The sequence below is a fragment of the Plutella xylostella genome, chromosome 5, assembly GCF_932276165.1.
Source record: "Plutella xylostella chromosome 5, ilPluXylo3.1, whole genome shotgun sequence".
Lineage (NCBI taxonomy): Eukaryota > Metazoa > Arthropoda > Insecta > Lepidoptera > Plutellidae > Plutella > Plutella xylostella.
Genome location: NC_063985.1, coordinates 3,533,870 through 3,543,671, shown reverse-complemented (window position 1 = coordinate 3,543,671; position 9,802 = coordinate 3,533,870). Strand labels below are relative to the sequence as shown.

General features: G+C 37.1%; 1 long non-coding RNA gene across 1 annotated transcript; it reads left to right on the top strand.

Annotated features, from left to right (window-relative positions):
• The first annotated feature begins 7,138 nt into the window (after positions 1 to 7,138).
• LOC125491451 lies at positions 7,139 to 9,187 on the top strand. The gene is made up of 3 exons (XR_007268314.1): positions 7,139 to 7,595; positions 8,137 to 8,296; positions 9,065 to 9,187. It is a non-coding gene; the product is annotated as an uncharacterized LOC125491451 (long non-coding RNA).
• Positions 9,188 to 9,802: the final 615 nt, after the last annotated feature.

The following is a 9,802-nucleotide window of genomic DNA, read 5'->3' as shown; positions in this document are numbered from 1 at the left end:
ACAAAGTGGGACAAAAAATCCATGAGACACATAGGGGAAAAGGGGTAGTAACTGGCCACTTAAGCACCTTGACCACTTTACGTGTGTGCTCCATCTAAATGCATGATCTGATTTAGGTGATTTATATATCTAATGATTCACTAGATCCTGTTGATTGTTTTTTTGATCAATTTAATAATCAATAAGAACTATTTATTTAAATATCTTTATTTAAATGAAAACTATCACTTTTGTGTAGTAACTGGCCACAAATTTTAGTAACTGGCCCCCTTATTTTGCAGTAACTGGCCACCTAATATAATTAACTAAAATGACAAGTTTTAACCTTATAACTACTGCAAACATTGTAAAAAACCTATTATAATTAATGTGTTATGACGTAGTATATGTGTTAACACTTAATAATGAGAAATACCTTATATTTCTTAACAAATAAACATTTCATCATCATCATTACGTCCCCACCTGCCGGGGCACGGGTTTCCTTCCAATGAAGGAAGGATTTTCTAACAAAATTTAATATAAAAACAAAAACACTTCTACAATTCAATACCCCTTCAATGTAATTAGTGTAACAACGTCACAATTCACATATTATTATGACAAAAATAAGTTTCTTATCTTTAAATCATCGCAAATCTTTATTAACAATCATATTGAATTATTTCAAGTTTATATTAAGTCAAATCCTTAAATCTTAGCTTCTTTTTGAACTAATTTTAAGATTGTATTAAATACAACTTGCTACATACAACGCACATACACTTAGAGAGGACGAGAAGATGGTGTAACACGAGGTAGAGCTGCGCAAAAAAATAAGGACATCTTAGGGCTATCGGAGAGCGGTGGTAGCTCAGTCGGGTAAGCGCCCGCTTCTCACGCCAGAGATGCGGGTTCGAATCCCGGTGCTGACATGTACCAATTAGTTCTTTTGACTTAAGTACAATGTATACCATCACTCTTACGGTGAAGGAAAACATCGTGAGGAAACCTGCATGTCTAGATTTTGCACATCTAGATTATGTGATCCCACCAACCCGCAGTGGAATGCCAGCATGGTGGGAAATGGTCCAAGCTTAGAAAGGCAGTTTAGACCTTGGGGATATGCACAAAGGTTCCATTCGAGGGAGCCAGGTGCAGGCACTGACACCCCCACACAGAATAGAATAGGGCTATCGGAAATCCTTAGAGAGGGACACGATAACCCTGAAGTCTGGCCACATGCTCTACCGTCGGGAGGGTAACCAACTGTCCCAAGGTGGCGTAGGATTTCTTGTCAACAAGACCCTTGTCAGCAACGTAGTGGAGATCAGTAGTGTGTCGAATCTGGTAGCGTACCTTGTACTTAAACTATCCGAGAAGGATTCCTTGAAGGTCGTACAGACAGGTATATGCACCAACCTCGACACACTCTGACACAGAAGTCGAAGGAGTATAGTTACGAAGATATCTCTAGGGCTATCAAGTGTACTGCTAAGACCCAATACACCATTGTGATGGGGGACTTCAACGCCAAAGTGGGAGTACAAGAATGCAAAGAATTGAGGGTAGGACCCTATGGCTTTAGTAGCAGAAATCGGAGAGGGCAAATTCTTGTTGACTTCCTCGAATGAGACAGACCAGAATGGGCTGTACTTGATGAATTCTTTCTATGAGAAACATCCCCGGAGGAAGTGAACATGGTCAAGCCCCGATGGTGTAGGACGAAAAATGAAATCGACTTAATTATGACTGACAAGCGGCACATATTCAGAGATGCCTCAGTGATCAATAGATTTTAAACTGGGAGTGATCACCGACTCCTTGGAGGCACTCTGAATATCAACTTCAAGCTGGAGAGAAGACGACTGATGAAGCAGGCCCTTCGTCCCACGCTGCACCAAATTGAAGTTGGCATGGCAACACCAGCTTCCAAAGAGAACAACAGAGCTGATTCGAATCGCTGCTAACCACTACGGATATTGACTAGGATACAGTTCAAATAGTGAAGACTGTTTGTGTGCTGGGCCACCATTATCTTGAAGAGATTTTAGCATATATCCTGAAACATAAAATAGTTCTCAGTAACTGGCCATGTAGTAACTGGCCACTAGAATACCTATGCCAGTTACTACTAAATATTGAACGATTTTTACAAAATTTATACCACAGAAAATGCTATTTAAAACCAAGGTAATAAGCTGTATTTTAAGTTAATTTACTTGCAAGTAGCAAATTGGGGTAACTGGCATAGGGGGGCCAGTTACTAAAAATACTATAAAACTGGAACCAGTAACTGGCCAAGTCGAAAAATGCAATAAAAAATCAAATTAGGGATTAAATCAGTACAAATTATGATTGCTTAGCTCATAATCTATCGTTGTCACTATTTAAAGTCACTCACAGAAGCTGGGGACAAAAAATATCGCCTCTCGAAATAATGTCTTCGCTTAACGTTTTCTTAGCGCACAACCATTTTATCAGACGCACTGTCGCCGACTGTCAGAAAATTGCGGGTATTTTGAAGACCAATCCTTCAAGCGGAATGAGTGTGAACTAAAATGAACGACAGCTTACTAATGGTTAGTGTCAAGCTGTAACAGATGGCGTGCTGTCATCGTGTTTCTTATTTTAGGCGAATAAAAAGCTGTGTGGCCAGTTATTGGGGGTGGCCAATTTCACCAATGTTTACCCTACTTGTTGGTTATTGTGAAAATGTCAAGGGCTATCGAATATATAACCCAGTAAATAACCAAGTTTCTACAAGTAGAGATGTTGTTATTCAAGAGAAACCCAAGAGTCCAGATACAGTGACTGTTTCCCTAGAGAGCACAGATTCAGTGGGGGAATTAGAAGAGGAATCTGTGGTGAAACTGGGACCTTTGAATGACTCAAGTTCTTCTGAATCAGATAACTTGAATGTTGAGGCAGAAAACATAGAGTCAGAATCTTGTGCAGAAGATCTGAACATAAGACAAGACAGTTCAGTGCCGCAGGATACAGAAAAAGCTTCAGAGATACCTGCTACACCGGTTCAAGAAGTACCAGTAGTAGAGAAGCGACAAAGGAGAAAGCCAGATAGATATGGTTTCGCTAACATGTGTGCTACAACAGGAGATGACGAACTGACATATGCAGAGGCTATCAGTGGGCCAGAGCGACAGATGTGGTTGCAGGCTATGGCAGAGGAGCTGCAGTCATTTGAAGACAATCAAGCGTGGGAAGTTGTCGACGATACTCCCAGCAACGCGAGTGTAGTGCAGTGCAAGTGGGTGTTTAAAAAGAAATATGATCCAGACAATAAAGTGAGATATCGTGCACGGCTTGTGGCCAAGGGTTTTACCCAGAAGGCTGGTATTGATTACCAAGAGACTTTCAGTCCAGTGATTAGGCATAGGTAGCTGTGAGGCAGAATATATGGCTTTGTCGGAGGCATGTCGTGAAGCGATATATTTACAGAAATTAGAACTTGAAATAATTGGTTCTAGTACTAAAATTGTTATGTATAATGATAGCCAGAGAGCATTAAAGTTGGCAAACAATGATCAGTCACATAAGCGGTCCAAACATATAGATGTTAGGTACCATTTCATAAGAGATGTTTTAAGAAATGAATTAATTGAAGCTAGGTATTTGTCAACAGCTAACATGCCCGCTGACTTGCTAACTAAAGGTTTGCCAGGTATTAAACATTATAAATTTATGAAAGATCTTGGAATTGTTAATTTAGAATAGCCAAGACAGAGCTGAATACTTTGTTTATCATTGTATGTTGAAATGTTAAGTTTATGTGTAGTTTTGCCTCCCCACTGTTTGTAATTTGCTGAAAATTTTGTTATTTTGATAAAGTGGGGGTGTTAAAGTGTTATCAAAATATAGGTAATAGCGCCTACAAGGTGAAGCTTGTATCTATTGTCTATGTATTGTCTATGTGTATACTTGAATAAAATAGTCTGTTTAAAAACGTCAACCAACGACTTTCATTAGAAATAATTTAAGGTTTAGACATGGTTTAGACCTATTCTATGTGACAGTACTAATATATCTAAGCAGGTAAGTACTGCTTTTATTTCTTACGTTTTAGTTTTTTTTTATTATTTTATTGAAATATTTACTTATATGAAATTAAATGTTTCGTCTTGCGACCAATCTATTATACAACTGAGGAAAAAACACTACGTTATAATTATACGACGACGAACACAACCTGCGCGGCACGATGTAGAAGCCAGAATGAAGCGGACGCGAGAGTGTAAACACCCGCACGCGTGCGATGCGAGCTCGACGCGAGCTCCTTTGACTCGTGCCCCAAAAACCGCTCCGGACGCGAGCGCCGCGAGTGGCGAGGCGAGCGAGGAGGCGAGCCACGAGCGTCTGTTCACACTCGCGCCTCGCCCCTCGCCTTGTCGCTCGCCTCGCCACTCGTGCGAGAGTGTAAATGGGGTATCAAATTTAATTCTTTATAAGTGGTAATTATAGTCTGTGTATTTATATACCATGAAATTGAAAGTCGAGATCGCAAGTCGGTGCATTCCCTCTTAGCAAACGTTCAGCTTCAGCGCAAGATGAATCAAGGTTCTCAGTTGTAGCTATCGGTATACTACGGAAAAAATCTTCAAAGACGGAAGCCACTTCTTCACTAGATGAAACAATTTTATCATTAATTTTAAGTTCAAAATTTAAATCACGTGGTTTATTCTTCCCCGTTTCAGTATTAATGATATTCCATACGGTTTTAATCTTGTTATTAGAGTTTTTAATCTTTCTATTTATATAATCTGATTTAGCTTGGTGGCAAACGGCTTTGAATATCTTTGTATATTTCTTTACATAATCTCTAAAGTTATCGTCATGAGTAAATGTACGCTGTTCATAGAGATCATATAATTTACGTCTGCTCTTATAAATTCCCGATGTTGCCCAGTCATTAAGACTTAGTTTACAATTAACATCTACTTACTTCTTTCTTAGTGAACACGTTTTCAAATTCTTGAGACAAACCTTGAAATATTTCCTTAAAGGCATCATTGGGATTTCTTTCAGAGCTTCTACAGTAGCCAAGTTTACTGTTCAATCGAGATTTAAACTTATCAATTCTGTATGATGTTACTGGTCTGAACTTGAAAGTGGCTGACTTACGTTCAAAAGTACAAGGAAACGTAATAATTTGCCCACTGTGGTCGGATGGTAAACAATTGATTACAGAATGATTAGTAAAATCACAATTACAGTAAATATTGTCAATACAAGTGGCTGAGGTGGGAGTAATTCTGGTAGGTTCCAGGAAGACATTACTTAAATTACTTATATGACTTGAACAAATTAATTATACAACATTTCATAGAAGTCTCAACTAATAAATCAATATTAAAATCTCCCACCACGACCACTTGTTTTGAGCTCTTAGATAAGATGGTAAGACTATCCTCCATCACTTTCTCAAATACTTTATAGTCAGAAGAGGGGGGCCTGTACACGCTTAAAATTATATACTTGTCCATCTCAACACAAGCTAGTTCAGCTATTCTTTCGACCGATAATTTTACAATATCTTTCCTATCCTTACATTTTAAATTTTTCTTTACAAATATTAATGATCCTCCTTTATCTAACGATTTCCTATTAAATGAGCTAATAACATTGTAATTTTTTACATTAAAATTCATGTCATCATTTTTAAGGTGATGCTCAGTAATACAAATTATGTCTATGTCGTATTGTTCTAAAAATAACTCTAGCATTAGAAGTTTGCGAGAAAGCCCCTGAATATTCTGGTGTACAACTCTCAGTTGCTCATCTCTTGTCGTGCATGGCAGTTTAAATTTACATTAGTATTACTACTAACTATCGTATCAGTTGGTCCTACTTCTGTTATACTACTTATAACAGGGTCATAAATATTGTAAGCTAACAATTTAGCTATCTGTCGCTTATAAAACTTAGGTACAAATAATGTACTCTTGGTCAAAATAAAATTGTGAATAAATTTATTTGTATCGAAATACATCATCTGTTCCCTATGACCAAATGTCATGTTAAATATCAACATATTTAACTCATGTATCTGAGTGTTCTGCTTATGAGACCGTGAAGCGGAATAGGGAAAAGCACAGATTATCGTTTTCTTGATTTCCATGGTAGAAAGGGCGTCATAGCATCTTATTAAGTCATTGAAGCCTACACTTGAAGGGAAACATCGTGAGGAAACGTGCATATCTAGATTTAGCACATCTAGTTAGGTATGTCAACCCACCAACCCGCAGTCAACCAGTGTGGTGGGAAAGGTCCAAGCTTAGAAAGGCAGTTTAAAGTCCTTGGGGATATGCGCAAAGGTTCCACTCGAGAGAGCCAGGTGGGTACTTATACCCCCACCGATAATATTTAATAGAATACCTACCCTTGTTCCATTTGAATTGTTTTAATGTTACGTAATGGCAAGTCATTTTAGTTGCTACGATTACGTCGTAGTTATCTTCAAAATTCTACAAACATAGTTATTTGCTAATTTGTTCTTTCAAAGTATAGTGCCACAATCTTATCTGTTCCGGTGGCGACGTCGCATTGAAAGAATCCAGTGATGCCATCGATTAAATTTTGCCTATTTTTGGTTTAAACGACAATGCATTTCTGCTATTACCTATTGTTATAATTAGGTACATTCATAAATAGGTATAGATAAATCAAAATATAGGGTCGATAGTAAATGAAAGTGGATATAATATATCAAACGACATTTGTTGTATGGAAAATTTGTCCACGGCGAACAGAAATAAAATTAGTTCTGATTATGTTCTGCTTCTAATATAGGAGATTAAATCTAGATTACAATGGTATAGGTAATATATATGTGGGTCGTGGGAATAACGAGATAGATAGACTTAAAAAAAAACTATTAATTAAGTATTATTTTTGAACACTTTATTTTACATTTTCTAAAGTAACAAGAAACAAGAGCATACAATTAAAAGAAATTCAGACAGTGTGCAAAGGCTAATTCATCATCATCATCATCTCGACCCATCACGTCCCCACTGCTGGGGCACGGGTCTCCTTCCAAAGGCTAATTGCCAAAAAGCAATTTCTTTCAGCCAACTCTTGATAGGTTGGGAAAACAATGACATGTCATAAATCATCATTATTTCGTCTAAAATCGCTGCAGCAGCCTTACTCCCAGCGATGAGTGGCTGAATCGATTTCAACAAAATCGCTAATATCGTACTCCCACCGCACATTTTTGCGGCTCATTGTGTTATGACGTCACGCAAACCGTTCAGTGAAAATTATAGCGTTACTAAGCTAGAAATTCGCACCACGAGCTCATCATGAGCTCATCACACAGAGTAGATTATATGTCAAAGTTGCGACTCAACGCCTCTTTGAAAAAAGTTCCTATTCTTGCAACGCAAAGCCATTACAATGGCTAATTTTTCCTATTTTTGTAAGAAAAAGAGCCTGTAATTACACCTACAAAGTGATGTGAAAGTAGTAACTGAGGATACGTGAGGATTGCAAACCAGTCTCCCTGGATATTTAAAGCATATTTAAAGGAGTTGACGGACAATTTGACTGAAGACTTTAGCTTCATGAAACTAGCTGATTTGAGCGTAACAAATAAGGTGAGTATCCACGAACATAATAGAGGTACATGTAAAAGTTTCTTCAACTAAAGGCGGTGATCCATTCGCGAGCAAAACCTCCAATAACCTCTAAGTCCGCGGTCTAAAAAACCTCCAACGATGTTACAAAAAGCACGCCACGACTTTGCCAATGATGAGAGTAGACTGTTTGGTTCGCTAATGGATCACCAACGAGATTCGACAAGCCAACAATCTATACCGTCGCCTCGCCAGTGGATGACCGCCTTAACTCTCATGTTCTTAAGGCATGAAGAAGAAGCCTTAAAGGAAATATCCTTCAAAACAAAGACAAACCTTCTTTTACCATTGTTGTAGTCCTATGGCACCCCAGAGGTGTCATAAAATCTGCCACCTATCTATGTTTAAACCACCTATGTCTGGTCTCGCTCCAGCTAAGTCCAGTGGCTAACAATATATACCTACTAATAATAATAATAATAAGATAAACCTTCCTATACTATCATAATGTCTGTAACCTAAACCCCATGATATCTACTAACCAGAATTTTGGTATTTGTAGGTTTTTACTGTGTTGCAACTGGCTCCAGACTGGAATTTATAACCAAGACTAAATATTCAAGTGCCTATGTGAAGTACCTACTTAACAACAAGTTGTATTAAGATCTTATGAAGTTAATACCTACATAAGAAACTAAATTGGCATATCATTCTGCTACTGAGTAAGTCACTTAAGCTGATTTCAATTTATTTGTAGCAAAAAAGATATGAAATACTACCCTAGCACAAACACTTTAATTTTATGATGCACTGACAGTATGAAAAATAATTTACTTGGCTTGCTTATCTAGATTCTATATCTATAAAATATTATTTGATTCATCTGTTTTCTAAGTACCTTAGGATTAAACTGTAGTGCTGCGGTGGGTATCTTTTGTAGTTAAAAAAATATACCTATGCTGGCTCAATCTCCACCTACTACAGAAACAAGACTATCTATTCTTGGACCAACAGAACGCCTATCTCAGCTATTGGAACACCCAGGCTTGCTGCTCCATTTTACTCGAGAGCTAGGCTGGCTGAGCTAAAATTAAGGGGATATGTACAAAGGTTCCACTCAAGAGAGCCACGTACAGGAGCTTCGCCACCTCTCAGAATAGAATAGAATAGAAAATCTACTAAATAAAGTTGTATCAATACCTTGATAGTACAGTCAGCAATAGATATTTATGCCACCACAGCAACAAAAATTTAATCCTCATGGGTGGAATAATAATATTTTATCAATACTTACTAACTTAAGTATTACTTACCTTAATATTAGTTATCCTTATTTTTCATGTTACATAAATATTACCTATCAATTGTCATAATATCTAAGGGCTTGCGTTGGGGTGGCATACATATCTCTTTGGCTGACTGTACAATATATTATTATTATATCCTAACCTATAGAATTACTATTAATCTATATTTCTATCTTATTTCAGATAATCAGAAAGCAGTTTTTTAGCTAATAGAAGAGAAGCTTATGCTTGATATTTCAGAACACTGATAATAATTGTGATGTGATTTAATATATGATACTTAATAAACACAAAATACAGCAAAAACCATGTTTCATTTCATTATTTAAATGTTGATGTTGCACTTGACTAAGAGGTCATTCATGATACTATTGATTTATAAAGGCTTGATAGGAAGTATTCCTCCTTAAGAGTCCGGCAATGATAACATTGCAACATGGAAGAAATTGTATAAGTAACATTGTAAGTTGTACTTTTAATATATGGATTAGTGATGTAACGAATATTCGCATTCGCATTCGCATTCGCGAATATTCGCATATTTTTGGATATTCGCATTCGCATTCGCAAAAAATTGTGCGAATGTCTTGCGAATGTCAGTATTAATTAGAAAATAACTAAGTATTTGAAAATAATGGTACGTTAACAAAATCAAAATCCATTCGTTTATAACCTTTTTATTACAAGTAACCTTCTTAATTAATTACCCGAATGCCGAAGGAGGAGGGTAATGTTTTTCGATTGTATGTATGTAGGTATGTTTGTCTGTTTCTTTGTTCCCTCCTGTAGCCTAAACGGCTAGACAGATTTTGATGTATGAGGTATCGTTAGAAGCGTATGATGGCGCGATGGTTATACGTTATGTGACGTTATATTAAAATGTCTCTCTCTAGAGGACATAACGTGATGATCGAAAAAAAA